Source organism: Triticum aestivum, chromosome 3B, assembly GCF_018294505.1.
Source record: "Triticum aestivum cultivar Chinese Spring chromosome 3B, IWGSC CS RefSeq v2.1, whole genome shotgun sequence".
In the NCBI taxonomy this organism is placed as follows: domain Eukaryota; kingdom Viridiplantae; phylum Streptophyta; class Magnoliopsida; order Poales; family Poaceae; genus Triticum; species Triticum aestivum.
Genome location: NC_057801.1, coordinates 68,209,920 through 68,217,667, shown reverse-complemented (window position 1 = coordinate 68,217,667; position 7,748 = coordinate 68,209,920). Strand labels below are relative to the sequence as shown.

General features: G+C 50.8%; 1 long non-coding RNA gene and 1 pseudogene across 2 annotated transcripts in view; both read right to left on the bottom strand.

Moving 5' to 3' along the window:
* The window catches only part of LOC123068624 (uncharacterized), a 15,653-nt gene extending 15,268 nt beyond the window's left edge, over positions 1-385 (bottom strand). For both annotated transcript variants that reach the window (XR_006431896.1, XR_006431895.1), the window contains exon 1: positions 122-385. This is a non-coding gene — a long non-coding RNA (uncharacterized lncRNA). The remainder of the gene's footprint in view (positions 1-121) is intronic.
* Positions 386-4,449: 4,064 nt separating this feature from the next.
* On the bottom strand, positions 4,450-6,697 carry LOC123068621 (premnaspirodiene oxygenase-like; annotated as a pseudogene).
* Positions 6,698-7,748: the final 1,051 nt, after the last annotated feature.

Here is a 7,748-nt window from a genome sequence, read left to right as displayed (position 1 = left end):
GTAGCACATAAGCGGCGTCCATAAAAATCAGCGCCTAATCCAACGACATCGTTGCTCAAGAAACACCGTACCGAACACAGCCCACGACAACAAATCTAATACCAGAGGAAACAATACAAACCAGATCGCACGCAGGGCAAAGCAGCAGGCCGAGCAGACGCAGGGCGAGATGGATGACCAGAACAGCAACGGCACAATTCGCGTGGACAGCGAAGCAGCGCCCAAGGAGCAGCCGCGGAAGTAGCACCGACAGCCGGAACAACACGACGGCGGGGATCCTCTAGCCACAGCTTGGAACCGAGGCGTATCCAGCACCCCAAATCGCCAATCTCCACTCTTCAGAGCTGCGCCGAGTCGCTAGCCCGTTGAGAAGACACGCTCACAGGGAAACCCATACACACACCCGACACGCGGCTTGGACCAGCGGCCAGCTGGAGATTAAAGCTTGCTGAGAGGACACGCGCACACACACCCGACACACTGCATGCATCAATGCGCATCCTGGGTCCTTGCAGCCACAAGGCGACGAGCGCACTACAATCTACCTGCCTACGCATGGTCACGGGCGGACATGCCTTTTTCTAGAACATGGTTGTTGTGATTTTTTAGTGGGATGATAGTATGGTTAATAATACAACAATCGGCTATAAGGCCACATGTACAATAGTAAATTTTAAGTGTGTACTACTCCCTTTATTTTCAAATATAAGTCCATAAAGTAAAATGGATGAATTTCCACTTTAAACTATATTTATATACATCCGTATGTAGTTCATCATGAAATATCTACAAAGACTTGCATTTAGAAACAGAGGGAGTACGTTATTAATAGTTGGCCTACCATACAACCTCACAAAGTGTCTTGAGTCTCGTGCTGCAACTGGCTAATAATCAACAACTCGCTTCTCTTCTCTCTCCTCCAACTAAGCAAATATATAATATTTTAGTCCTCATAGCCTGCTTATGTCACCTTATTGTACTTGCTTTTATGCCGGCATGCGAAACGGGCCGTCGTGCCATCCTGTTTAGGGAGGGGCTGATCCTGGACTAGGGAGGACGCGACCCGAGTACTTAGCGTGCCTGGCCCTTTTACCAAGGCCGGGTCGGTCCATTTGGCCAGGTTTGCACACACGGAAGCCCACACACACCCGACATGCGTAACGTTGTGGCCCACCACGCGTCCACCCTTGAACAGCGGGCGCCACCAAGCAAACATATTTAAGAGCGCTCCCAGCCATCTATTTACAGTGAGTTTTTTTAGGGTCTATATTCTCAGGGATTGTTTTTTCACATAAACAAATGTAACGATCCAGTCAAAATCCTACCGCTCAATTGAACGAGGGAGTTCCTACCCATATGAACTTTCTTTACCAAAAAAAATTAGATCTATTATAATAGTTCATCCGAAGTGCAAAGCATCTCAAACATACTACAAATTACAGAGATTCCGAGACCACTAGACGATAATTACTGTTGTCAGAACTCCTAGATAAAGCCACACACAATTAGATAAACTTCATAATCTTACTGCTTATTTGAAGATGCTCCCAGTCAAACAGGCGGAACTCGACGGTACCGATGATGTTGATATCAACCATATGACTCAGGCTCATGCCAATAGTTATCGCTATGTAACTGTGTCATTCCAATTCTATATAATTCACATCATTTCACCCCCAGCTTAATACCCCTCTTGTCATTTATAGAACCGCCACCCTACCGCGAGCACAAGCAGCCCCTAGAATATATTCATCGCCCACGCAAGGCCGGGTAAGTCCCAAAGTTCAAAGGGAAAAAATCCATTTGAAAGATGGAAAGTACAGTACTCGCGGTAAAAACTCTTATTACTTTCCTGTTTGCAGCAACTCCTCCGACAAATACTAAATACTATAGTTCTGTGTAAATTGGCAGGCAAGCTTGGTGAGAACTACTTAGACGAGTTCGCTGCCCACTGTGTGTGGGCAAATACATTTAAGCTGTATAACAAAAATATTCGCAATCTTTGAAATATCATCAAAGACAAGAAAACTCCTAACCATTACTATGTATACCACATGATAGAAACATTTGCTACTGACGGCAAAAGAATGGTAATCTTAAACAAATGCATTCTTGTGTTTCCTATAAGAACATGCTAACAAACCATATACTGAATAACCTTTATCTTCATTTGCAGTACTTTAGTACACACTTTTCTAAGAGAAGCCTCTTCCCGCACATGGATGCTGAACATGATGAGCTACCGATCAGTACAGGAGACGGGACCACCAGTGTCATGGCCCACTTTATCAAGGGCGTCGACAACAGGGCTACACTCACAAAGAACTGGAGCAGCTTCTTCATAAGGCAAATATGAAGAAAGGGTATGCATATGCTTTCGCCTTCAAGTGCACGTCTAAAAGCCTCTGCATGCATGATTGTCTATCCAATCTAAGCAGATCACAATAGTCCTTTGCTACGTAACTTGGTATTACTAAAAGTACCTATCAAGACTTTTATATCTGGCATCATTTTGGATCTTATGTAAAAAGATTATGACAATCCTGTCTGTATGACTATCATCAATCCGTACTTATTTTTATATATTCCCTTCTGTGTTTACATATTTTGATGCACACTCTTTCTATTATTGGCTTGCTATCGGCCTTTGCGCCATTGGCGCAACGGGTCATCTAGTAATCACAAAAGACAGCCAAGTTGGTTTCTACAACTCAATTTCTTGCACGGATGCATTCTCGTCTTTTCTGTGAGCGGCCTGGTGCGCCGCTCTTGCCGTGAAGAAGGCAGTTACGGATGAGATCGCCGTGAGTGGCCGTCGCCACGTTTGGGTACCACCGACGCAAGAGCCGCTCGTGGGAGAGGCCTCGCCGGGGATAGCGACGGGAGCGCCGCCGATCTACGCGGATGCGAGACGAGGGGTGCTACTGCTCGTGTGAAGCCGATTGGAACGCTCCGCCAGGAGCGTGCTGATAACGTGTTGAGAGGAAAAATGAATCAACTATCTTCTTTACTAGATGACATCTGCTATTTATACAAAGGAAAGGACACCATTGAAAAAAGTGTCTGTTCAGAGGAGGTGCATGTTTGGCAGGAACCGACGCGGCAGTTTACAACTGCCTGCGGTTAGTACAAGCATGGATTAATCCCATAATTAACACATGGTTAATTAATTCTAATACTTACAACGGTTTGATGCAAAAATCTGACAGGTGGGCGCCACTGTCAGGTGCCACATGGCTGGGGTGGAGACGGCACCCGTCACACCCGTAAACGGCGCTAACTGGTCACGCGAGGACCGGTCAAAATCACAAAAAACAATCCAAGCTAATCGGCCGCGGGTTGCTGCTGTAGACGGACAAGGGAAGGGCACAGGCGGAGCTACGCAGGCCGGTGCTCGTAGCCCGCTCCGGCGAGGTCGAGTTGCCGTGCGCCCGCGCGCCCACGGCCCAGCCCGCTCCCGCGAGGCAGAAATCCCGTGCGCCCACTCCGTCAAGACCAAGATCCAGTGCGTTTGCGCCCTTGCCCGCTCCAGCGTGGCCGACTGTCGTGCGTCCGCGCGCCCGCTCCGGCGAGGCCGAGCTGCCGTGCGCCCGCGCGCCCACGGCCTAGCCCGCTCCGGCGAGGCTGAAATCACGTGCGCCCACGAAACAGCCTGCTCCGGCGAGGACGAGCTGTCGTGCGCCCACTCCATCAAGACCAAGATCCAGTGCATCCGCGCCCCTGCCCGCTCCGGCGTGGCCGACTGCCGTGCGTCCGCGCGCCCGCTCCGGCGAGGCCGAGCTGCCGTGCGCCCACAACGTCAAGGCCGACATCCCGCGCGTCGGCGGCCCTGCCCGCTCCGGCGTGGCCGAGCTGGGTGCGTCCGCGTGTGCTGCGCACCCGCTTCGGCGAGGCCGAGCTGCCCTGCGCCGCGCGCCCAATCCGTCAAAGCCGGCATCCAGCACATCCAGGCCCCTGCCCGCTCCGGCGAGGCCGAGGTCACCGCGGTGCTCGATTTGGTCGTCAGCTCGTGGGTAGACGTGCCTAGCATGGAAGCCCTCATCCCCGTAGCGTAGCTCCGAACGCTACCGGCAGCGAACTCTCCAGCGTGCTCACAAGCTGCTCGACGGACTGCCAGGGAGGGAGAGAGACTGCTGACAAGTGGGCCTATATCAACTTAACGGTCCATGCAAACGTTGTTGACCTTTCTTGCCACATCATCACTTACATGCGGCCCCCAGGTGTCAGTTTTCCACTCAAACTGCTCTAATTAGTCAATCAGTGTTTTCTGAAAACTGTCAGCACAATTTTGGCGGTTTTTTGATAAAAAAACTCGAAAGGTGGTGATTTTTTGATTTAGCGTCCTCAACTGTGGTGGTTTTTTGCAATTTACTCGCATATATGTTTTGTATAGACAAGTGTTGAGGCATGAAATTTTTTTTTTAAATAATCTAAATGAATACTGAGGCGTAAAAATCTTATGGAATATTGTATTACTACTAAAATTGTACTGCAGCAATAGTATCAGTGGTAGCAATAGCAGCAGCAGCAGTAGTAGTAGATAACTGCTTTGACAGTTGAGCGGGTGATGGAGGCCAAGGAGAACTTTCACCAAGTTCTTCTTAGACGCGGTTGACCTGCCACTCTTGAGGATTTGCTCTCTGTGGTCGATGATCTCTTCCAGGATACCATCGATGGTGTCAGGAATGCTCTGGAGGTTCCTCCTGATGCCGGTGGGGAAGCAGCAAGGAGAGACTAGGGCGGCATTCCGCGACAAGGAATTCATCTCCGAGACTGATGTCCGGGTGAGCGACAGTTACATCAATTACCTCGGCTTGGTGATCAAGGAGACATTCAGGCCATACCCACCAACTCCCATCCTGGTCCCTCGAGAGTATACTGAGGCATGGGAGCTCAATGGGTACGTGATGCCAGCTAAGACGAGCGTGAGCATAAAATCTTGGGCTGTCGGGTGTTACCCCTAGTACTGGGAAAATGCCGAGGAGTTAAGGCCTGAGAAGTTCAAGGCTGCTCGCATGGACTGTCATGGCATCTACTTCGGGTACAAGCCGCTCGGGGGCATGCAAGATCAATGAGTACGTGATGACAGGCAAAACGAGAGTGATCATAAACTGCTGGGCCATCATAAACTCCTGCTTCAGGTACATGCCATCCTTTGGTCTGCGGCGTGTACCCGAAGAATACACCATGAAAGTCCATGCAAGCTCCCTTGAACCTCTCCGCTCTGAACTCCTCGGCATGTTCCTGGACTGGGTGTCCAACATGATTACCCAGGAGTTTATGATCACCCTCGTCTTGGCTGGCAGCATGTACCTGTTAATCCTTCAATCGCTGAATGGCGTGTACCCGAAGCAGAGGCCATGGAAGTCAAAGCGAGCTGCCTGAAACTCTCCGGCCTGAACTCCTCGGCGTCTTACCAGTACTAGGGGTCACACATGATGGCCCAGGACTTTATGATCACCCTCGTCTTGGTTGGCATCACATACCCGTTGATCTCGCAGGCCTCGGTGCTCCCTCGAGTGATCAAGATGGTAGTTGCTGGGTACAGCTTGAACGTCTCCTTGATCACCAAGCCGAGGTACTTGATGCAACTTCCGCTCGTCCAGAGATCGATCTCGCGGAACGCCGCCCTGATCTTGTCTTGCAGCTTCCTCATTACCTTTGGCTTCATCATCAGCTCTGACTTGACCCATACCATGGAGATGTCTCTGTCCCACCCGCATATATGTTCTGTATAGACAAGTGTCGAGGCATGAAAATCTTATTTTAACTGATGCCTATGTTTATATTTCAAAAAAAATTAGATGAATGTTGAGGCCTGAAAATCTTTTAAAATTTTGTGTTACTACTAAAATTGTACTGCAATAGTAGTAGGACTAACCAAGATAACTGCTTTGACCGTGGAGCGGGTGATGGGGAAGCCAAAGTCTTCATTTCCGTGAAGGCCGAGGAGAACTTCCACCGGGTTCTTCTCCGACGCGGTTGACCTGCCAGTCTTGAGGATTTACTCCGTGTGGTCGATGATCTCCTTCAGGATGCCGTTGACGGTGTCACGAACGCTCTGGAGGTCCATGCTTATGCTAGGGAGGAAGATAAAATCCCCGTGAAACCAGGGAAGAGCTCAGGGATCGAGAAGCTTGTGCTGTAGACGAACCTGTGCTTGATGGCCGCCACGAAGTCTTCGGCTCTGCTGCTCTTCATGCCGAACGCCCGGCCGCCCCGGTGTCGTCGACGAGGCTCCGCACCTCGTCCTCCCGGATGTCCTTGTAGGAGCGGACGCGGTCGTTGCTCAGGATCTCCTAGACGCACAGCTTTCGGAGCTTTCCGAAGTAGTCGCCGGGGATAGGGCAGAATAGGTGGTCCGTCGAGCCAGGATGTCGCCAGCCATGAGCTTCGCCCCAGTGGCCAAGATGGCGCCGTGGGTCTTGAGCACCTCGCGGGCAGCCTCCTTGGACGGAACCACCACCACAGCACGTGCCCGGCGCGGAGGTACATGAGCGGCCAATGCACGCTGGCCAGCTCGCCCATCGTGCGGTGCGGCAGCGCGTTAAATCACCAGCCGGTGCGCGCTCCCGATCACCGGCAGGTTCGGCGGCCCCGGTGGCAGCCGTCGTCACGGCTTCAGGAGCTGGACAACCGTGAGCCAACACTGACACGAGAGCAAAGCAGAGCACAGGTATACAAGATCGTCGTCCATGGTGAAAAGCGTGATGTATTGGCTGTGCTCTTCGGGTTGTGTGCGAGCCTCCTTATATATAGCCCGCCCCGACCGGATGCACGAACAATATTACGTGTGCATCTGATGGGATGTAAGTAATTCAACCACCTTGCGTGATTGAATTGCTTATATTACGTATACATGTAGGACCTGGTTGTCCTGCCATGACAAAATGGCATCGGGTGATGAGCACCAAACGGAAGATGCCTACAGCTGTCCCTCCTTTTTCTAGCAGATACAAACAATATGTGATATTGGAGTTTGCTAGCTGGAGACTTTTGTCGTTTGCATCTGCATCTACATCTGCATCTGCATGTGATGGGACTTGTTCTGCATGTCCTAGCTCGCGACAAAATGGTATCGGAAGACTAGCACCCAACGAAGATGCTCTGGCTGTTCCTTTCTTCTCTAGAGAGAAGGTTCAAAGACCTCGGCTTTAAAATTAACAGAGTCATTCCCGCAATAATAATAATAATAATAATAATAATAATAATAATAATAATAATAAATAATAGAGCCATGACCAGCCACGAGAGTTAGAGCATCTACAGCTTGACGCATCAAACGTTTCTATACGTTTTGATGGATGGCCCGGTCACTGACTAGTCAAAAAACTCGACCCAAATGGATGCCTAATACCGGCCCCAAACTTCTAGGCTGACCGGCACTCCTTATATCCAGCGCAAACCTAGGGCAGGTATGGGAAAGTTCGGGTGCGTCTGCAACATTGGTTCTGGCTCATGCCGGCCCACTCTGACCTCACATATATTCGTTCCCATCCGCTCCCCTGACCGAACCCTAACTACTCCACTCCACTCCGCTTCGCCCCCCAAGCTCCCTGTCGGCGATATCCGGCCTTCTCCGGCATGGCGGGCAGTGGATCTGACTCCGACCAATCTGGGTCCGTCGATTCGTTGTCGTCCTATGCGGGATGGAGGACGCTATGGCCGTCCGCATTTTCCTTCTTTGTTCCTGGGAAAAGTGTGCCCGACCAAAGTTGGGATCTGTTCGGCGCAAATTCAATGCGTCG